This window comes from Lissotriton helveticus, chromosome 8, assembly GCF_964261635.1.
Source record: "Lissotriton helveticus chromosome 8, aLisHel1.1, whole genome shotgun sequence".
In the NCBI taxonomy this organism is placed as follows: Eukaryota; Metazoa; Chordata; class Amphibia; order Caudata; family Salamandridae; genus Lissotriton; species Lissotriton helveticus.
In genome coordinates this window covers 806,377,317-806,400,863 of record NC_136069.1, presented here as the reverse complement: position 1 = coordinate 806,400,863, position 23,547 = coordinate 806,377,317, and the positions used below count along the sequence as shown (strand labels likewise).

Genomic DNA, 23,547 nt, shown 5'->3' with positions numbered 1-23,547 from the left:
TGCGTTCTCATCACATTACGGATTTTACTGACATGTGTTGACATGCGTTCTCATTGCATGCGTTCTCATCTCAACGATTACTATAATCGAAATACAAACATTACTGATTTTACTGACAATTGGAATTCAAACATTTCGGATGGGTTATACTGATATGTGGCAAACATTTAGGATGGATTTAACTGATATGTGGGATTAAAAATGCAAAGTAACAACAATTTCGCATTTTATTTCGCACTTTACTGATATATGAGATTACAAATGCAAATTAAGAACTTGCATTATGGCATGACGTATAACTCTCCCGACTTTGGTGCTGTCAAGCAGGGTTCGAGTGTCCTATCAACGGAACTTTTTTATGGGGAAAATTATACTGATATGTGGGATTAAAAATGCAAATTAACAAACATGAAAACAGTTGTGGGATTCAAACATTTAGGATGGATTTAACTGATATGTTGGATTAAAAATGCAAATTAACAACAATTTCGCATTTTACTGATATATGGGATTCAAAATGCAAATTAAGCACTTGCATTGTGGCATGACTATAACACTCCCGACTTTGGTGCTGTCAAGCAGGGTTCGAGTCTCCTATCAAGGAAGCTTTTTTATGGATTTACAGGAAAAATAGATGGGTGTATGGGTGTATGAATGGATGCAGGGATGGATGGATGGGTGTATGGATGCAGGGATGAATGGATGGGTGTATGGATGCAGGGATGGATGGGTGGATGGATGAAGGGGTGTATGGGTGGATGGATGGATGCAGGGATGGATGGATGGGTGATGGCGGATGGATTGATGGGTGTATGGATGCAGGGATGGGTGTATGGATGCAGGGATGTATGGATGGTTGGATGGATGTATGGATGGATGGGTGTATGGGTGTATGTATGGATGCAGGGATGGATAGATGGGTGATGGCGGATGGATGTATGGATGCAGGGATGGATGGATGGATGGGTGTATGGATGCAGGGATGGATGGGTGCATGGATGCAGGGATGTATGGGTGGGTGTGTGGATGGATGGATGCAGGGATGGATGGATGGATGGGTGATGATGGGTGTATGGATGCAGGGATGGATGGGTGTATGGATGCAGGGATGTATGGGTGGGTGTATGGGTGGATGGATGGATGCTGGGATGGATGGATGGAGGGGTGGATGGATGCATGGGTGCATGTATGGGTGCTGGGTGGATGGATTGGGTGGGTGGATGGATGAATGTGCGGAAGTAATTTCTGTTGGCAGCAAGAACCTTGCACCTGCAGGAGTTCATGCTGCTTTCAGGCAAGATACACGGGGCCCAAGGTCACCCACACTGGAGTTCATAGCAAGGGGCAAGGATTGCTTGGTGCAGGCCTAGATTTGCCAGCGGTGCTGCCGGCCTTGCAGATGAACTTCCTAAAAATTGCAAAAATGCTACATATTCCCTCTTCATGTTCTTGTCTAATACGACTTGTGCCCGAAAACCCGTTTTAGATACTTCTAAAGATATTTCTTAAACACTATTACGTGGGTCAACTTCTTCAATGACGGAGCAATTGTACGAAGCAGCATTTACTTTATGCATTTGTGGTGAAATAACCCTTTTAAGGATGTTTTTAATTCGGCAGTTCAATTTTGGGTAATTCAACTGGTGACTTGCAGATTTTTCGTAACAAAAGAGCATTTATTTAATTCAAGAACATATAAAATTACATATTCATGCTTCCAAACTTTAAAGAAGTCCCTATGTTACCTTTCCGTTCTTTTTAATTGTAAAACAAAATGACATGGTGAGAAGTTGGCTGAAGGAAAGCCTGCTGTGCACAAAGGACACTGACGGTGTGCGAAGGAAGCCTTTGCAATCATATTGGCGTCCTACAGTTCTCAATACTTTCATCACAAGCGTGCCAGCAGATAAAACTGAATTGTTTTACTTGGAGGGTGCGAAACAGAAAAAACAAGAGAGTTCAGGTGGTAATCTTTTGGAAAGCTTTTGCTGTAGGGCACAAACATCGCGTTGTCATGTCGCACGATGTAATGTCGGCGATGTGACAGGCGATCCAATTAAAAGGCCGCATTAGCGGCGCAACAACGTGCGATGTTAAAAATGACTGTGTGATGTCCGTTGTTCAATTCATTGGGAGCCTTATGTGAAGCGCGTGTTAACTGAATTCCTTTTTTTTTAACAATTCTTTTTTTATTTAACAGTCATCGACAATAGTATTTCACAGTACAAAGGATATAAAAAGAAAGGTTATGGTACTGGTGATTGCAGCTTGATACAGTTCGTTACACTGGTGCAGAATAAAATCAATTACGGTATGGGGGGATCATCGTGATTCAACCTGCGTGGTGGGATACAAATTGCACCTCTGTAGGAATTCCCTGGGCTCCAGATCCGGGACCATTTGCGGGGGCATCCACTGGCCACATAAACATTCTTTGCCATAAACATGCACCAGTCAAGGTCCCTCTCCCAAGACTCCAGAGAGGGAGGATGTGTAGATCCCCACAACTGTGCAATATTTCTCCTTGCCACCATTAGACCCAATGTGACCCATTGTGTGTGGCAGCTATTTAAATCAGTGGGCTCCTAAATATTTTGGGGGCATCGACGTCCTTCGGGTGGAGAACTGTCGTGAGCACTTCGCTCAAAGTATCATGTATTTGACACCAGTAGGGTTGTATGTAGTCGCATTCCCATATTATGTGCATAAATGTGCCTTTTTGCCTGCATCCTCTTCTACATTCCCCTCTCTCTGCCCTTCCCATTTGTACCAGGTGGGGCCCCTTCAGGTATACTCGATGAAGAATTTTAAGCTGCACTAGTCAAAGTCTAGCTGGAATCGCTACAACTCTGGGGGAGGAGACCGCTCCCCTCCACTCCTCATCAATGCCATCCCTTACCCATTTGTCCCGCAAGGCCCGAATGGGGTCCTCCATATTATTGATCAGCTTTTTATATGTTAGGGATATGATTTTTTGAGGCAGATGACCATCTAATAGTCTGTCTTCCAACGGAGAGGAATAAGGGGGAGAGGTGCCTCTAGCGATTTGTGATTGAAGTGCATGGCGGACTTGTAGATATCTGAAGCGCTCTGAGTCTGCCAACGCGTATTGTTGCTGCAGAAATGCACATGACTTTATGGTACCTTTCTCCCATAAACCTTTAACCCAGGAAATCCCAATTAAATCCCATTTGTCAAACCCCTTCGACCTCCATAGACCGCCCAGTTGTTCAGAATCCCATAGGGGGTTGCCAGCATTAGTTTCTACTCCCAGCCAAGCGCTTTGGTGGCTGTGTGCCAACTGTGGACCAAGTGCTTGGTGGGCCCTGTCAATGGGTACTGGTTAGGTTTGGAATATAGTGCCCTGTTGTAGTTCCCACCCGGTAAGACCCACCTGTCCATGAGATACCCAGGGTCATCAGGTTGGCTGTAAGTCCCATGATTAATGGCAGCAAGCTGGGCTGCTCAATAGTATTTTTTGATGTCAGGAAGGCGGATTCCCGCGTCGTACCAGTTTAATGTGAGCTTATTTAATGCTAAACGAGGCTTACCGTCCCATAACAGTTCTCCCTGAAGACTTTCAATATCGTTGAAATATGACATCAGGACAACATCGACCGAGTTTTGCAGGGCATATAGAAACCGAGGAAGTGACATCATTTTGAAGAGCTCAGCACTGCCTAGTAAAGTGAGTGGAAGCGCCCTCCTGCTTTCAATGTCACGCTTAAGCCACTGGAGAGGTGGGAGGAGGTTACGAGTGAAGCGGAGCACTGGATCTAAGGAGATAAAGACCCCCAGGTATTTAAAGGCTATCGGGCTAATTTGGATTGGGCAATTATGCAGCGGTAAGGGGAGATCACCCTTGAGGACGAATAGAAGAGATTTACCCCAGTTGATGGAGAATCCTGAGTATCTACCAAATATTGCCAGAATATCCAGGACTGCCGCCAACGATTTTCTGGGGGAGGCCAGGTACAATAATATATCATCCGCGTATAGCGAGATGCGGTCCTTCCAGTCCGGGGAACAGCGAAGACCCCGCACCATTGGGTCTTTCCTGATCCACGCTGCTAAAGGTTCTAACGCTAAAGCAAACAGATGGGGGGAAAGGGGACAACCTTGATGGGTGCCCCTACTCAAAGTGAACATGTCAGAGTTTTTGTTATTTACCACGACTTGTGCCATGGGCTCAGAGTATAGAAGGCGCACCCATTGAACAAAACCTGGCCCAAATCCTAGTTTGGCAAGTACTGCCACTAAACAGTATCCAAAGGCAATAGTCGCATCTAGAGACACCACTATCGCAGGTTCCTGAATGGTAGGTACTCTACCCAAAACTCAGTGCAATCTTCGCAGATTCAGAGCTATGTTGCGGTGTGGCATGAAGCCTGACTGGTCAGGGTGTACTAGGTTCCCGATAATCTTAATTAGCCTATTGGCCAGATGTTTTGCTAGGATTTTAGGCTCCGCTTTTAATAATGAGATCGGTCTGTAGGATGTGCACTCAGTCCTGGCCTTTCATTCCTTATGGATCGTAACTATAGTAGCCACCCTCTGGTCCGCTGGTAACATCCCAATCTCCTTACTCTCTTCATACATGGCCTTTAAATAGGGAGCTAATTCATCGGGCCTAAGTTTGTACAATTCGATTAGGATCCCGTTAGGGCCAAGGGCCTTCCCAGAGTGTAGTGATCTAATGGCTTGAGCTATCTCATCAGCAGTTAAGTCGCTGTCCAAGAAGTTGCGATCTTTGTCGGACATATTGGGGAGTGTTATGTCATGAAGTAGTTTGTGGGAATCTTCCTCAGTGTAGGGTGCAGCGGTCGTGTAGACTTCTCAAAAGTGGCAAGCAAACTGAGTTACAATGTCCTGTGGGTCAGTTATGCAGCTATTCCCTTTAACCTGTAATTCAGGAACCAGGCGGCTAGCCCACTCCTTTCTGTCGAGACAAGCAAACCCAGGTTTTCTCTTCCTATATATTTGGCCTTGTCTGTTGCTAGAGTTCTGTATTTAGTGTGTTTGGGGTGTAATAGGTGTAATTTCTTGGGTGTAATCCCAGTATCCAACTCCCGTTCCAGCTGGCTGACCTCCCCCTAAATTGCCGAGATCTCTTTCTGTCTGTCTTTTTTACACCCAGCTATCAAGGACAAGGTCTGACCCCTTATGACAGATTTAAAGGCTTCCCACAGGGTGTGGGAAGAGTCAACAGTACCCTCATTTTTTTAAAAGTAATGATACATGGCTGTGCTAAGTTCTTTTTTAATAAGGGGTTCTCAGAGATACCATGGGTTAATGGGGGCAATTTTCCCCACTCCCGGTTGGCCAAGAGTTAAATGAACCCATACCGGGGAGTGGTCAGAGATGCCCCTAGCTATGTGTTTAATGTTGCGAATGTGCATGGCCTGGGATGCAGAGATTAGGATATAGTCTATGCGGGACAGGCTATGGTGGACCCCAGAGTAATATGTGTGTTGTATTGTGTCTTGGTTAAACATCCTCCATCCATCAACTAGCCCCAGGGCCTCCAGGAAGTTGGGCAACCATCTTGCGGCTGGACCTATATATCGCGGGGCGTGACGGTCCAGTGATCCCGAGACCACTGCATTGAAATTGCCTCCGAGCACCAGAAGCCCCTCTGGGAATGAGAGCAATATGGTCCCCAGGTTAGCAAATGTGGTGTGCTGCAAACCCGGAGGCACATATACTGACATAATTGTTACAATGTGTCCCTTCCATTGACTCATTATTCCTATATACCATCCACGGTCATCCGACCAAGTGGAGCATACAGTAAGGGGAAAGGAGTTTCTCATCATGATTCCAACCCTCGTGAACTGGTCGTGAACTCCGCGTGGGCCACCATTTTGAATCCCCATCTATGATTAAGTGTGTTTCCTGAAGCAGGATAATGTTGGGGCTTGCTGTTTAAGGTACTGTAAGACAGCACTACATTTAACCTTGTCCCCCAGCCCATTTACTTTCCAGCGCATTATTTTAACACTTTTATCCCAGTGCACACTCATCTATGTAGTAATAGTTTCTTGCTCCCTCTGTAACCAAGTGAACCCGACTGGTCGATGATAAAATCGTAACAATCAACAAACAAAAATTCCCCACCCAACAACCCCCCACCCTGCTTCCCTGTCCTCTGGGCGTGAAACGACCCATTTGAAACTAGTAGAGTGCCTGTCGCCCCAAACTGAGAACTAAAAGAAGAAATAGGGGGAGCACTTCTCACTGTCTTTCCATCTCCCCCATGCCGGACAAAATGTCATAGGACCCAAAGCAAGAGAGAACCCAGTGGTCTAAGGCTGGTCACAGGAGTAAGTTCATCATCAGGCCTATAGAGTTGTGGGTGTCGTGTACCTGAAACCCAGCTGACCTCTGAGTTCGAACTAATGCCAGATTCAATGCTGTGGGTCACCCCTTCCGCTGCGTGTCCGAATCATCCCCATGTTCATCAGAGCGAAAGTCTTGATCCGTTTGGCTCTCCAGCCAATCGGCAGCTGCCTCTGGTTGCTCAAAAAACCATGCCCGTCCCCTCGCCTCCACCTGAAGGAGAGCTGGAAACAACATGGTGTACTTAAACCCTTGTCCCTTCGTTTTTTCTTGATCGTAAGAAAAGATCTCCTCTGTCGCTGCACTGTTTGCGTGAAGTCCGGGAATAGTGTTATCACCGCGTTGTCGTAGCGAAGCGGAGTGGCTGCCCTCGCGTTCTGAAGGATCGCGTCCTTGTCTCTGAAGTTCAGCACTCTTGCTAATATAGGGCGAGAGGGGGGGCCCCGGTTTGGGACAGCCTCCCGGGACTCTATGTGCTCTCTCTATGGCAAAGAAGTGACTGAGGCCTTTGGGTTGTAGGTGGTTTGTGATTAGATCTTCCACGAAGAGGTCTGCAGACTGCCCCTCGGCTTTTTCCGGCAGTCCCAGTATGCGTAGGTTGTTCCTCCGGAGACACCTTTTGTAGTCATCCAACTTGTGTTCGTGAGCTTACAAAAGGCATGTAGGTTGTGGACATCACGTTGTATTTGCGAAACGTCTTCCACCAGGCTTGTCGTGGTGAGATCCACCTGCTTCTTCACCTTTTCTTTAAGCTTTGTGAGGTCTGCCCGGATAAAATTAATCTTGATCGACATGGTGTCCATTTTGTGCTCCAGTGAGGCCTTGACCCCGGCAATTGCCTCCATCACATCTTTCAGGATTAGGTCTTGGCCCTCCCTCTCTTGTTCAACTGCGGGATTTACTTTGGGATTCATGCCCAGTAGGGTCTCCTTGGAGAGAGTATAGCGATCCAGTTTGTTTGTCTGGAACGCCTTGGATCCTCTCACGCCCAACGTTTTGGAGTTCTCCATAGTTGCCATCAGAGTGGTGGTAAGGTCTCCAGTCCCCCTATCACTTCAACACCAAGGGTCTTAGCGTAACAGGGCTGAGGAGGGGACTGTGTCTGGCTCGCTTATCTCTTAAGGCCGCCGATGTTCCTTTCTTGCAGGCAACCGGGCAGATCACCCTGGGGGCCCCAACACTGGTCCCAGCCAGTCACAGAATTGTATATGATGGGGGAAGGGGGCCGTGATCGTTTACTGCCGTCCCCTGCCCTTGTATCCCAATATTTCTGAAGGAGGAAGGGAGGAACAGGTGGTGTTGCCCTATTATTTAGAGTAACGGATGGGGGAAACTGCCACTCACAGAGTCTCCCCCCGCAGCCTTTCAGGGAGAGCTCCGGCGCACTGTCATGGCCGCCGCCCGAGCTCTCTCTGTTCCTCCATCCGAGCCGATGACTGCTCTGATTTCACTAACGGCGCCTCCCGCTGTCTGTAGCCGGGGATCGCTGGGGGATCTTCTGGGTGCCACAGACCACACCTCAGCCACCACTCTGAGAACAGGCCGCCACCGTGGGGCTCGCTACCTGCCTCCACCGTGTCTCCTCGTCTCCTCAGCGGCAGCAGTCCGCACTTTAGTGCCCGTATTAGGCAGGGCGCAGGCTAGGACACTGGCCACAGACTTGCGGGATGTCCGATAGCCTATCCACTGACACTCGCCGCGTCTGAGTACACCCGGATCAGCTTGGGGGCACCCACCGCTCACTTTTAGGCGCACAGGGCCATGGATTATTTGGCGGATAGATGTGAGGGAGACGGTCGGAACGGAGCTTTGGGCTTAAGCGACCATCACGCTTTGCCTCTTGGCCACGCCCCCCGAAATTCCTTTTTTAACAGGCGTGGAAGTGTCTCTCGCTCCTTCGTGGCCACTCTACCTCTGTCAGGCACTCGGCGCAGCCCTCCTGCTGCTAGGGCACCGGGCGCCCATTATTTTGCTGGTTTAAGATGCATTTTACCCCTGCAGAGCCGGCTAGTCATCTTTTCCGCTCGTGTCTATTGCGGAGTGCCTTACTCGGCTGCACACCTTTCCACACGCGGGGGAAGACATTTAATGTTTGATTAGCGCTATTAACGCTTGGGCTGGTTTCACGAGAGCCCCTGCCTGAAACCTGACACCCGTACACAGGGTAAGACTTGTGGTTGTTTTAAAGGGACTAGCCCAGGCAGGAGATTAACCTCAGCACCAGCAGGGAACAGTGGTCCCGGGGCTCAGCCCTATATATTAATACTCTATATATTGGAATTAATTCAGGGTTTTTCCTACTCAGAACCCCTTTTGTCTGCTCATAGTCTCTAGTTGTAAACAGACTATGGAAGATTTTGAGGATCATTATGAAGAGGAGGAGGAGGAAATTACCTACTTACCTATTGATGATCACTTTTGCCAAGTTATGGACACCACCATTCTTAAGGCAGTTTCTCAAGTGGTTGCGCCCCTAGAGAGGAAATTAGACCTACTTCAGGCACAATGCCAGCAACCCCTTGAACCGAGGGAAGATTTATCGGGGCCTAAGAATCTCCTACCTCCAGGAAAGCCCTCCACTAATGCCCTAGACCCAAAATGAAAAAGCACTGACAATGCTGGTGTGAATACAGACACTTTTGCACATTTAAAAAAGGTATTTATGGATGCCCAGCCCCCCTCAGCGCCCATTAAGCCAGCGGAAGATCTGGCGGGACCCTCTGGTTTCCTGGATGCCTTACCTACAGGAGACCCAGATGAGTCCCCCCAGACTTCCAATGGGGATGGTGATTCGGGCAGGCCCTGGCACCCAGCAAAGGTAGATCATGCAGCGATTCCTGAAGCAGACAATGATATGCTCAACCCTGATGACCTCCTACACCAGAGGTCAGCGGAGTAGGTTCCAGCCCCTGAGATAGCAGCCTACATGGCGGCCAGACTCCGTAAGCCTCTAGATAAGGAGGTCAGAAGCTGCCTAAGAGCGTAATGCCCAAGACCAGCCCTATATGGTAAGTTGCAGTCACTCCAGAGGTGGACCCTAAGATGGCCACGTTCTTAGCCAAGTTTATCCGTGACCCCAAGAAAAGCATTGACCGCTTGTGGAGAGCATGCCAAGATAAACTCTAGGACATAGCAGGCCCCCTGGCTAAGATTCTAGACCTGGCTAAAGACACCAAAACCTCAAGCAGCCTTTTTTCCCCAGACACCCTCTCTAGCTGGGCTCAGAGGGCGATCATTTTTCTAGGAAATGCCAATGCGGCAATGTCTACGGAGCGTTGCAGGTCTCTGCTGATAAAAATAGCCCTAAGTTAGGGGAACTGGCCACCTCAGATGGTGGTCCAGTGGCAGAGGGTAATCTCTTTGGAGATCCCTTTGTAAAGGAATTGGGCAAATTTGTAAATACTTTTAACTGGCTGGATAAGGCCCAAACGTCCATAAAGCGCATCTTCTCCCCGCGTATTTTTGGCGAAGCCGGTCGTGGCAGGGTTGCTCGAACGGCCGTCTCTACAACAAAGTCTCCTACAAGTCGGCAGAACCTCGTAGAGGGTAGTGGCAGAATCCAGAGAAATTAGGAAACTTCTATCCGCCAGATCATACCCACGTCGCATGGGTGGCAGAGGAAAAGGAAATAGTTCCTACAACAATCAGCGAAGTGAGAGTACAGAGCTTGCGGGAAGTGAAAGTAGGGGGTAGACTGCAATTTTTTCTACACAACTGGTCTTCGCTAACCTCAGACGCCTGGGTTTTACAGACTGTCAAAGGGTTCCAAATAGAGTTTTTCGAGTTACTGACTCAACCGATTCGCCCAAAATCCTTGATTTTCCCGAAAGATCAGATGGAACAAATAGACAGTGAGGTTTCGGAACTTTTGCAGAAAGGAGCGATCCTACCTTCACCTTCCATCCTCTGGGTTTTCTCAGCAACATTTTTCTCATGGAGAAACGGGATGGAGGCTATCGCCCAGTTATAAACCTCAAGAATTTAACGAGTGGCTAATTTACTGCCACTTCAAGATGGAGGATATTCACCTCTTCAGGGGCCTTCTGCAAAGACAGGACCGGATGGTCCGTTTGGACCTCAAAGACGCGTTCCTTATGTCCCAGTTTTTCTTCCTCACCCGCGTTTTCTTCAGTTCCAGTGGAATTCTCAGATCTTCAAATTCAACTCCCTTCCTTTCGGTCTATCCTCTGCTCCGTGGTGCTTCACCAAGGTAATGAAGATGGTGGTGAAGTACCTCAGATCGGAGGGGGTGAGACTGATAATCTATCTGGACGATATACGTAGTATGAGTCAATGTACCCAACGATTGCTTGTCCAACTGCAACAGGCAGTAGCACTTCTAGAGTCCCTGGGGTTTGTGATCAACAAAAACAAATCAGACCTTATCCCTTCTCTGAAGATGCAATTCCTGAGTTTCATGATGGATTCTGTCATCGCACCTTTATCCCTTCCGTCTTGCAAACTATCCAAAATCAGACACAAACTGTGACGTACGCTAACAAAGCCCACAATATCCTTACGCCACCTATCCAGAGTGGTGGGCCTTCTATTGTCGTCAATACAGTGCATATTTCCGTGTCCCCTTCATTACAGGGCCCTTCAACGCCTCAAATGTTCTCAGCTGCGCAAAGGACTCACATACTCCCAATATGTGCCCCTCTCAGAGGAGGCCAAGACTGAGTTACAATGGTGGATCTCCCACATGGAAGCCTGGAATGGCCGGGCCATCATCGGATCTCAACCCGAACTGGTGATAGAATCAGACGCCAGTGGTTCCAGTTGGGGTGCCTGCTGCGGAGAAGTTTCTACTGGCGGAAAATGGTCCTCCTCCGAACAGAGTCTAATGGCAGGCTCATTCGCGGTGAAATGCTGGACCATGGACAAGGTCCAATGTTGCGACCTACTCAAGATGGACAATGTGGCAGCAATCGGCTACATCAAACATCAAGGGGGGACAAGGTCCAAAGCTTTATCGAATCTGGCACGGGACCTCTGGGAATATTGTCTGTCCAACCAGATATCTCTGTCAGCGGAACATCTTCCAGGATCATCAAACCAGGGAGCGAATTGGTGCTCCCACCACTGGAAAGACACCAGTCTGTGGAAGCTACACTCCAAAGTATTCCGGGAAACCCAACCTCGTTGAGGCCCTTTCTCGATAGATCTCTTTACTTACCTACTGGATGCCCAACTGCAAAGGTACTACAGTTGACGTCCGGATCCGGAAGCATTGGCTGTGGATGCATTCCTTCAGGATTTGAGCGTGGAGCAGGGAAGCATTTCCCCCTTTCGCAATGATAATGAGGGTATCAACCCAGGTAAGGAGACAGCAGCCGGATCTGGTGGTGATCACCCCGATCTGGAGGTCACATGCCTGCTTTCCAGTTCTGATGGAACTTTCCTGGGATTTTCCAATCCATCTACCCCTCGGTCAAGGTTTCCTCAAAGATATTCAGGGGAATCCCCATCACCTCCTTGTCACAGGTGGTCTTCACCTGATGGCCTGGCAGGTTACAGCAATGCTGGAAAGTGCCAGACCTTTCGGCAGACCCTGCCTCATTGCTCGCAAATTCTTAGGCAGAGGGCACCAACAAGAGATACCATTCTGCTTGGTCACGTTAGCCGCTTAACCACGGCGGCAATTCTGCCGCGGTGCGGCCATTTAGCGGAGTGGGCGGGGCCGCGTCGGCCAACGGATGTACGCAGCACTACGGAGGTAGTGCTCGCAACGGCCGTTGACCAACGAATACTGCGAAGGGGTTAAGGGAATTGGTGTCTTCGACAACAGATTGATCTGATGGGGGCAGATGTTGTCTATGTCCTTAATTTCTTAGCCTCTTTGGCAAAGGAGGGCCTGGTCTATAGGTTGATCAATACATGTCGGTCAGCAATTTCAGCAGGCCATATTCCGGTAGACAGTCGCCCTATTGGTGAACATCCTCTGGTATGCAAGCTACTGAGGGGTATCAGACTATACGTGCCCACGGAACCTCGGTACTCAGTTCTCTGGGATGTTAATAAAGTCTTAGACTTGTTCCGATCATGGCCATCCAATAAGTATTTGTCCAGGAAACAAATGTCGGCAAAGCTAGCAACCCTTCTGTGTTTGATATCCTGCCGCAGAGTTTCCGATGTGAGGGCCCTGGATCTTACAGGCCGAGTCTTCACTTCAGAGGGAGTTACTTTTCATATTTCTAGATGAACCAAATGCAATTCGAAGTATGTGTCCTATTCTGCTTTTCCTTATGTCCCTAAATTATGTGTGGTCAGGGCACTCAAGGCCTACGAAGTGGTGACAATAGACATACGCCCACAGGGCATCAGACAACTGTTTATAGCCCTCACCAAACCACACAGGCGGTCTTATCCCCTGCGATTGCCATATGGGCTCGCTGGGCAATATAGGAGGCAGGTTTAGATACTTCCCGTTTTGGGGCTCATTCTGTTCAGGGTGTAAAGGCATCAAAGGCTTTTTACCTATAGGCGCGGCTGGAAGATATCATTAATGCTGCAGACAGGTCCTCAGACTCCACCTTCACTGGCATCTTTGGTGGTAGATAAGCTTTAAACTAGCCTAACCTGAAGCCTCTGGTCCTGCCATAGAATGTGAAATTTCCTAGCTATCGTAAATGAAAGTTTCAATTCTATTAAGGAGGCGGAGGTGAAGATTAGCCCACCCATTCAGTAGAAACCCCTCCCAGAACACCTACGTATGTGCGGTGAGTGAAACGTTAACAATGAGATTTGTTTAACAATGTCAAGGGATAGTGACACCTAGTAGGTGTGCTCATGAAGCCCTCACCCACCAACCTAGTTGGTGGCATGCTTCATCATCGGGCCCACCCAGTGACAACTAGCGTGTCCCGGGTGTGCTACGACACCTGATTACAGCGGAGCAGGTATGTCGCTGTGTGTGCGGTGAGGGGTGCTTTGAATGTGAATTTAAAAAGGCTTGGCGGAGGTCCCAGTACCCGAAGGTGAATAAACTTTAATACCTGGGCCACCGTCAGCGGTTAAAAATAAGGCTGTGGGACCTTAGAGGCGGGTTACGACCTCCCACGTCCTTGATGGGTCAACATGTTTCAGCCAGTGCCTTTTGAATATGCTGGCTTTCTTCAGGACAGATAAAAGGTGTGTGCAGTTAAAACTAGTGGATGTGTGATACAGACTATGTGTCTACACACCCTAAAGTGTATCAATGTGTGAGAGGGGGATTCCCTTCTCAAGAAAACGCTAGTTTTAAGGAGTTTTGCTTCAAGGTTTTTGAAGTGGCAAGGGGTTGGTCAGGATTACTGGCCAGAGCCTGCCTTGGACCTGTAGTGCCTCCTTCGCAGAACCGGTTCTGCGAAGGAGGCACTACAGGTCCAAGGCAGGCTCTGGCCAGTAATCCCCCTCTCACACATAGATACACTTTAGGGTGTGTAGACACATAGTCTGTATCACACATCCACTAGTTTTAACTGCACACACCTTTTATCTGTCCTGAAGAAAGCCAGCATATTCATAAGGCACTGGCTGAAACATGTTGACCCATCAAGGACGTGGGAGGTCGTAACCCACCTCTAACGTCCCACAGCCTTATTTTTAACCGCTGACGGTGGCCCAGGTATTAAAGTTTATTCACCTTCGGGTACTGGGACCTCCGCCAAGCCGTTTTAAATTCACATTCAAAGCACCCCTCACCGCACACACAGCGACATACCTGCTCCGCTGTAATCAGGCGTCGTAGCACACCCGGGACACGCTAGGTGTCACTGGGTGGGCCCGATGATGAAGCATGCAACCAACTAGGTTGGTGGGTGAGGGCTTCATGAGCACACCTACTAGGTGTCACTATCCCTTGACAAAACAAGACTGAGTCACTTAGATTTTAATACTAAATCTTGTTTAACCTCCCTCAAACTTTAGCTAGTCTCCTTTTGATTAAAGTCTATATAAATTGGGGATACGGACTAGCTAGCTGGTCCTCTCTCTCTCTCTCCCTCTTGATACACGATCATTTGTTTAACAATGCCTTTTGATGGTTGTCTCACTCTTATCCGGAATGCTATTGTCACTGTTCTTTGAGGATGAATGTGTTGTTTTACATATCTCAGATTTACAACTATGCTTCTTTGACTTAGGAACGGATGCTGGCATACAGGAGTAACCGAAGAGTGGCTTGATGTAGTCGTAGGAAGAAAGAGGAGGGTAGAGCGCCCTCGAGGGAAGTTGTTGGATGACCTCGTTCAGGATTGGTCACTTCTGTTAGACTCTTTTCTCTTTCCATTTCCCTCTGCATCATGGAAATGCAGTTTTTATTGTTAATGTGGTTTTTTGATAAAAGCTGCTGGAGTGAAATAAATGGAGAAAGTAAAGCCGAATCCTCGCCTCCGCGTCCTTAATAGAATTGAAACTTTCCTTTACGATAGCTAGGACATTTTGCATTGTCTATTCCAAATGTCAGCATGTGAGTAACGAGCTATAAGATTATATTCAGAAGATCCACACTTTTGACAAGACAAGATGTTTCTTATATATTCACACTACTATATGAAAGTGAACTTTCTATCACTACTTATGCTCTTGCACATGTTATGTGAATAGGAACTGGTTTCACTCGTATAACAGCACAGGATTTTGTTGAGAAGGTGCATGAAAAAGATGAAAATCTAGAATATAACTTAATCAACATTATGGCATGTCAACGAGGGGCAACTTAATATTGGTTTCGAAGACACAGAGAACTGAAATGTATGCTCAGAAATGTCAGGGCCACCTACTTGGTTTATTATTTAACTCATGCTGAGTATGGATTGGATGACTTGAATCAATTTCTTCTTGAAGAGAATGATAATATTACAGACATTAACAGGAAAACACCTGCAGAAATATGTTCTTTGGATCATGTCAATCTTTGCAGATATTTCAATCACAAATTTGAACTATGCTTTACTATTAAACGAACTAAAATACAAATCCAGTTGGAGAATAACTTGATTACGTTTGTCGAAAAGAATATCAAACCAGTGGTTCACCACACAGTCATATGCCACTCTGGATCAAAGATGCACCTAGATTTGGATACGACTCTGATGACTCATTTCTAAATTTTATTGAGCGTTATGTGACTTATGACATCCCAAAAAAAGAGAACAAGAAACTATCTGGGCAACTTTTACACTTTTTGTCTCATAAGTGCGGTAAATACTGCCTACGAAAATATCGGAGCACATCTAAATATTATTCAAAATGTTACTTTGAATTCCCAAGACAAATTCTACAGAAAGAAAGAGTCAACAATTTCATGTCATCTGTAAGACATGCGGTTCTGTTCCATCACCAAAAAACATGCAGCATCTTAGAAGACCACAAGCATCACAACAGATCAATAACTACAACCCTTTAATTCAACATTTGTGTGATGCCAACATGGATATACAATTTGTTGCAGATAACTCATTAGCGTTGTTACTTCATACATTACAAAGGCAGAAAAACCAGATATCCTTACATAAAACATTATACAGATTTAGTCTGCAAATTCTTTCTCACCGTGGGGTTAGTAGCTATGAAGCATGTGATGGCTTAATGGTATATTAAAGGCAATCAGTTGGCTTAGTTTAGGCTTGTCATCATCACGCTGAAGAGTTCTGAAAAGTCTACCCTAAATTGAACACCTTGCCCATTTTGATCCCACATTGAAACATTTTTAAATATGTTGGACAGATATACCCAAAGAGAAGTCCATTATTAGAAAAACAATGGCTCTCTGAAGTTGCTCAGTTAAACACATATGGAAACAATGTGACAGAAGATATCAACACTGGTAAATTTCCAGTAGAAGGTACCAATGGTTGTTTAATACGTCAGAGTAAGCCTACTCTTATACTGGTAAACTAAGCTGTGATACATGAGAAAATAAAGATTTTTACTATTTAGCAGTTCTTCAACTATTTACACCATGGCACAACGAAGAACTTATAGATCCCTCTCAATGCTCTGAAGATGCATTTAATGTTTATAAAATTGACATTGCATTGCTTGAATTTAAGATGTACTTAGAAAAACTCAATCAAGAAATAGAAGAAAACGATATTAATGCAGCAAATCTACGCAATACTTCACCTTTTAATAATAGTTCTACTTTCAGGACTGCTGACCCTCTCGGACAACTAAATATTGATACTGAAGCTGTTGCTGCCATGGAAGGGGTTCAAAATACAATGGACTGAGTGAAAAAGGAGGTACATAATGTAGAGAACTTTGTATCTCAATTAAATAGTGAACAACAAGAAATTTACAAATGCATAAACATTCAGTAAATCATGGACGTCAACATGAAAATACAATATGTGAATGTACTACTTGTGAACCTACATTATTTATTAATAGAGCGCTAACAATCATCCCAAAGGATATCATGGCGCGAAGTAGCAAGAATTCGTTGTACAGTTACCAGCGGGGGTAGTGGATCTGACAGATATAAGGTTTTAGGAAACAAATGGGTTTTGAGTTTTTTCCTGAAAACCAGATGGTCTGCTGTAAGGGGTAGGTCTTGAGGTAGTTCGTTTTTGCTGCCAGATATGAGAATGAACGTACTCCTGCCCTCACTTTCCTTATGCGCTTTATCCTGGCCTGCGCTTGATAGACTGACCATAGGCACCCCGTAGGAGCATACAATTCGATTTTATTATGTAGAATTATTGGTCCACTGCAGTGCAGTGCCCTATGTGCATGACTGAGTAGCTTGAACACTGCTCTCTGTCGCATGGGTAGCCAGTGGAGTTGTTTCATGCACATGGAAGCTGAGCTCAGTCTGATTTTATTGAATACCAATTTTGCTGCAGCGCTTTGTGGTGCCTGTAGTTGTGTAAAGAGGTAATCTGCCACGCCTAAGAACAAGGCATTGCCATAATCAAGCTTGCTACTGAGCAGGGCCTGTGTGACTGTTTGTCCGCATTCCAATGGGATCCAGGGAAAAAGTCTTCCACACAGGGCTCGCACATGGTCCTTCATGGAATGGGTATTGTCAATGAGGATGCCTACGTTTTTGCACATTGCTTGGGTGCTGGGGCTTCTCCCATGGTTTGTGGGCACCAAGTGGCATCCCAAATCAAGTTGGCTCCACCAAGGAGCAGGATTTCCGATTTACCTGCGTTTAATTTCAAGCAATGTTCTGACATCCATTGTGCCATCTCTGCAAGGCAGTTTTTCAGTTTGCTTTGGTGTCATCATATCATGCCTTTCCTCGAGCGCTACCATCAGCTGGGTATCATCCGCATAGGAGCAAATGCTGAGACCCCATTTTTTACTGATTTTCGCTAAAGATGATGCATAAGCGTTGAAAAGTATGGGGCTCAGAGATGCTCCTTGTGGCACGCCTAGGTTTAGAGAAGAACTGGTCCAGGTGTACCGTTTGTGTTCTGTTACACAGAAAGGAGCTGAGCCACTGTAGGGTTTTGGTATGGATTCCTTTTTCATGCAGAATTTCCAGCAGCCGGTTGTGCGAGACCTTGTTGGACGTTGCAGACAGGTCTAATAATATCAAGGCCACTGCTCCCCCCTGATCGGTCAGAGATCTGATGTTGTCTAAGACGGCCAAAAGTGTTGCATCCGTGCTGTTGGTAACTCTGAAACCGGTTTGTGTGGGTCTAATAAGTCATTAGACTCTAAATAATTGGATATTTGTCTATTCACCAATCCTTCCAAAACTTTGGAGCGATATGGGAGATGAGAAATTGCCTGATAGTTTTCAGGGTTGTGCACATCTGTTCCCGCTTTCTTTAGCAGAGGGGTCACTACCGCCTGCTTCCAGACCTCAGGGTAGGTAGCAGAGTTAAGAGGGTGGTTGAGTAGTTGAGTGACATCAGGACATAACACTGCTGTGATCCGAGCAAAGATAAAATGAGGGCTGGGTCTAAGGGAGATCCTGATTTCACTCCCCCCCCTCTGCTTTTAGGACCTCATCCTGTTAGAGGGGAAAAGTTACCCATGCTAAATGTGGCACTTGGGTGCGGAGTCCGGTGCTCCCAATTAGTTGAGTTTACCGTGGTGTTTGGGTTAAAGAAAGAATAGATTCTACTGATTTTGTCGGAAAAAAATCTACAGATTTTTTCACAGGCTTCTTCTGAGGGGAGCAGTTTTTGGGACATACTCAGAGGTTTACTAATTTCCCTTACTATTTTGTACAACTCTTTTGCTGAGTTGCAGTTCTCGTTAATTTGTTGCCCATAGCAGGTCTTCTTAGCCATTCTAATGGCGCTGTTGTTGGTCCTAAGGTCAGACTTATACCTTATCCTGTCAGTCTCCATTGGTGTTCAGTTATTTTACACTTTCTTTTGAGTGCTCTCAAGTCTGTTGTGTACCACTTCTCAGAGTGGGGTCTATTTCTCTTTTTGGATTTCACCATGCTGTCCCTCCTCCCATCATGTCTGTCTTGTTTTAATATCTTGTAGTCTGCCGGTATGGCATTAGAGATATCAGGGGAATTATAATATGTAATGGGACAAGCAGGCACAGGGAAAAACGTTCTTATTAAAGAAATTACTACGTATGTGCATAACGTTACTAGCTCTAATTTATCTTGTGTAGTTACTGCTCCAACTGGCTTAGCAGCACATAACATCAAAGCAACTACCTTACATCATGATGATGTCACTGACCATGTCATGAGTGATGTAATATGTGACGTCATCAGCAGTGCATTGCGGGTACGCGAGTTATAGTTAGCTGAACTAACTATAACAGGGGAATTTCAATGGCTTTGTATGAGTGAAATGTCCAGCTAACTATAACATGTGTGAAACCTATGGTTTTTTCAGAGAATTTCCAAGGTTTTTTAAATGCTAATTCCTAACTATAACGTGTGTGAAACCTATGGTTTTTTCAGTAAATTTGCAAGGTTTTTTAAATGCTAATTACTAACTATAACGTGGCTGAAACCTATGTTTTTTTCAGTGAATATATATATGCACTGGAAAACTAAACACCCACTTCCTTTACAAAGAAGTGGAAAGTTTGCATCTCTGCAACCTCTCTAATTTTTCACCTTAGTCATCTTCCGCTCAATCAACACAACAACCACAAGCACACACACCTACTTGCTACCATTCTTGGCTGAGCTTATCAATTATTCTTCTTTAATTCAAATTCAAAGTGCAGGCCCTTTATTCAGCCTTCTTGGTAACTACTACCCGTGAATAGCAGTGGGTAATTTGCACACTTCCGTCCTTTGTTGCGTCTTTTCTACCACACACTAGGGCAGGTTTACAAGCCCCTTGCGCCAATTTTGCATCATTTTTCCCACAAGCTTGTAAATCTGCCCAACTGTGTGTACTTTATGCACTAGCTTTCTTCCTTAGTTGTGGTAATATTTTCTCTTACTCCCACTGCGGAATCCAACACCCTATCAGTGTAATGACCTGGAAATTCAAAGATCCACTTCACTGACAATGCAGTGGGTAGTTTGCGTCTCTCCAGCCTTTCTCATTTTTCACGTTTTTCATCTTCCACTCTATCTACACATCATCCACACATACACACATCTAATTGCTGCATTCCTTAGCTGTGATTATCAACTATTCTTCTATTGTATATTCATATTCAAAGTGCAAGCCCTTTATCGAGCCTTTTTGTTGTAACTACTGTTCCAGGAATTCTGCCCATACACAGAACTGTGCATAAAGACTTAGGACCTCAGTAAATTACGGTGTACCAAAACCCACCTTACTACACAAACCCCCTACCAGCCTAGCAATCAGTGACTCATTGGTTCTTCGCCCTAGAGCAAAAACACCAATGACTAGTCAACCCAGAACATGCGACTTACATTACATGAAGTAAAGTGGATAACAAGAGCACTCTTTCATTATAGTCTTACACCAGTCCAAAACAAGATGTAAATAAAGACACGTGCAACTTTGAAATGTTTATTTCTAACGCTATAATCTCATGCACAGTACCTTAGATAATACAACCAAACATGTTATCAGAAACAAGGTTGTCAGCATTGTTACTATTCTATGAAATACAAACGGAAAAAGCATCCTATAATGTTAAAGGTAAACAAATTTAAAATATACCTACATTTCACCCTCCCTACCTAGCAGATTAGTTTATAACTACAGAAAGCCTCATATGATTACATGGGCAGACCCATACCTCTGGTACTCAGCAGTAGTGGACCACATTCAGTGCTCCACAAACTGTTAAGATACGAATGTTCTCCAACTGTGTGTAACTTTGCCTCCACAATGCATTATGAAACGCGCAAGCATCAGAGGTGGCCACAGCTGCATATGTGTTATGGCTCGAACGTGCATTCTGAATAACAGACACAGGGGCATATTATCAAGAAAGGGTGTTACATTATCGCCGCTTTTATCGGCAGGAAACTGCCGATAAAGCGGCGATAATGGGCTTGATAATATGCTCTATGAATTCCAATCGAAGCCCATGTTAGATGTGAAGACATCTAACATGGGCTTCGATTGGAATTCCATAGAGCATATTATCAAGCCCATTATCGCCGCTTTATCGGCAGTTTCCTGCCGATAAAAGCGGCGATAATGTAACACCCTTTCTTGATAATATGCCCCACAGTATTCAAGATAACCTTGATGTTCCATGCTCTCACTATACACACAAAACTAGCGAGGCAGTTTACAAATCTAGCATACCAAAATATTCTCTTATAAAGCAAAATACTCAGCGTTCTCTAAACAATATCACAAGTACGTGTCGTGTGCAAAGCAGAGCAGGAAAGCAAAAATAGAGTGTAAGCTTCTTATAAACCCATGCTAACTTAACAGGGTGTGAGTGCAAGGCTCAGCCCCACGGCACCCTTCCTTGATCAAAGCACGTGATATAAACGCGGTCGAATTAGGAACGCAGAGTCCAAGCCTAAAAAGCAGAGTCAAGTTCACATTTCCTAAAAAAAGAAATTCGCTCTTTGATAGAAAGCAGTAGCTAAATAATAAAGAATATGTAGAAAAATCAAAGAGTCTTAATCCAACAGCGTGTAAGCACAGTATGTAGCAACAGCCTCCAACAGGAAGTCATTGTTCTCATCTGAAAACATTTCAGCCATCCAATTCAATAGTGGGAATGAACATACATGTTCCTCAACGACCGGAGCCTCTATCACCATCGGAGGAAAACTCGGGTCATGTTCAATGTAACTGCGTGCCAAGAACTCAAGCGCCGCTGCAAAAACATTCCAACGTCCCATTATTCCATGTATCGCTGCTAAGGCCATAATCCTGCCGCCAGAACAGAGCATCAAAAGAACGGCAATGGGCCTTGGCTCTGACTCAGCAAGGCTAAGCCAACTAACTATAGAACAAAACAAATGCCAATGCTGAGATTGACTCCTATAACAATTTCAACCGACTTTACGAATAAAACATAATAATCTGCTTTTCAAAATGCACCAATCCAATGGGTTAATTATACTTTTTTTGCCTTCATTATTTTTTGCAAAAACGTAATTCTTTGTGCATAACAATACATGGACAAAATACAGAGAAAATATATATATATATAGAATTCAATACAAATTTACAAACTGACACAGCATCCCTTTATCCACACTTTTGGCAAAAAACATTCATACCACATTCAGACTTCCCACATCCATGCTACACAAAAGGTCCCAGTGTCAACAACACAAATGAGTAAAGCAAAATTAAATCCAACAGTTTTCTACAAATGTTTGTGTTTTCTTACAAACAGATTGGAAAATTTGCCCTCCTATTTACAGTAATGTATTCTATGTGACCCGGGACCAGGTCGGTCGACGCGTTTCGAACCCAGGTAATTATGGGGTTCTCTTCAGGACCAACAAATTCTACAGGAAAAAACAAGACAGACAAACGTTAGGCTTAATCTGATCTCATATAATCTGGCCATAAACCAAATAAGCACCCCTCCTCTTCACCATCCCTACCTTCAATCTTCAGGATCGATGATCCTCTTCTGTATTTAACTGTGTCATTCACTGATACATGCAAAAGAAGGAGCTAGAAAGAAACATAAACCAATTCTTAACATCACACAGACCCCCGTTGTCGCAGTCATTCTGTCCTAATATTAGTCTAGCACTTACCCGCAGTTTTCGCGGGTCCTGTCTCAGTGGGCAGCTGTATCTCCTAAAATAAAGAGTCACTGGTGAATAATTTGCTTAGCTAGCCTTTCCATTATTATACTCTCTCCCCAGAGGCTTACCGTTAAATGTACGGCTGCCCCCACATTCAGCAGTGCCTGCTGCGCGTTGCTTGATGTCCGCTCAATGGCTGCGGGGAAAATACAACAATGACAGATCTCATTGTATATTCTCAAGTGCTAATCAAATCAAGGCTTTCCTGAAATACTACTCGCATGGCGCTTCAGCGTGCATCTCAAAGCTGGCTTACCGAGTAAACGGGCGTTGTTTCTCCTCCGTAAACAATTCGGTTGTTTAATTCTCCATGCATAATCGGGTTCTTTGCTTCCGCAAGTGATGCATACCGTGGCAAAGTCTAAGACTGGCTAATACCCACTTCCTGAAAGTCACCTGATCGGTGCATAGGCGCTTGGGAGTTGTTGGAAAGAAACTTCCGCACTTTCGCACTTGGGAATTGTAGTTGTCAAAAGCGTTAGGCTTTATTACAAATATGTCAGATGCAGCATAAACATTTGCATAATATTCAACCCTGCGAGTAAAAATTATTAGGAGTGGCATGATTACTGTGCATTCAGTCCGTTGGTGTCAATTCTGCCAAGTGTTCAACAAGGATTAATATAAACCATTCTAATAGGTTTGGTAAGTACCTAAGTAATAGGTTTAAATATTTCAGAAATCTCATTAAGGCCGCTAATGGCAGTATTGAATTTCATGATTAACAGCGCCTCTCGTTGACTTAATCTTGCATCAAGATCGCCTCCACGGGGATCCCTGTCAACCTTCGATAGTACTGTCAATTTCAAATCTTTTTCTTTATGATCTTTTGCAGCCCAATGATTCACTAATGATGCATTTGCAACCGTTCTGCGTATTCTTGATTTGTGCTGCTTGATTCTCTGGCGCACTTCCTGGGTCGTATTTTCCTATGTATAACTTAGGACATGGGCATACAATGCCATAAACTACATTCCTGGTTTTACAATTTGTAAACACTTCTTGTTTCCAATGAGTATCTTCAAATGAAAAAACTGCATTCTCCATGGTTTGGTCACAACAAGTGCAGG

At 45.2% G+C, this 23,547-nt stretch overlaps 1 long non-coding RNA gene across 1 annotated transcript in view; it reads left to right on the top strand.

The window, feature by feature from the left end:
• The window catches only part of LOC144771779 (uncharacterized), a 234,405-nt gene that overhangs the window by 119,987 nt on the left and 90,871 nt on the right, over positions 1 to 23,547 (top strand). The window contains exon 3 of the long non-coding RNA XR_013599471.1: positions 16,472 to 16,565. This is a non-coding gene — a long non-coding RNA (uncharacterized LOC144771779). The remainder of the gene's footprint in view (positions 1 to 16,471; positions 16,566 to 23,547) is intronic.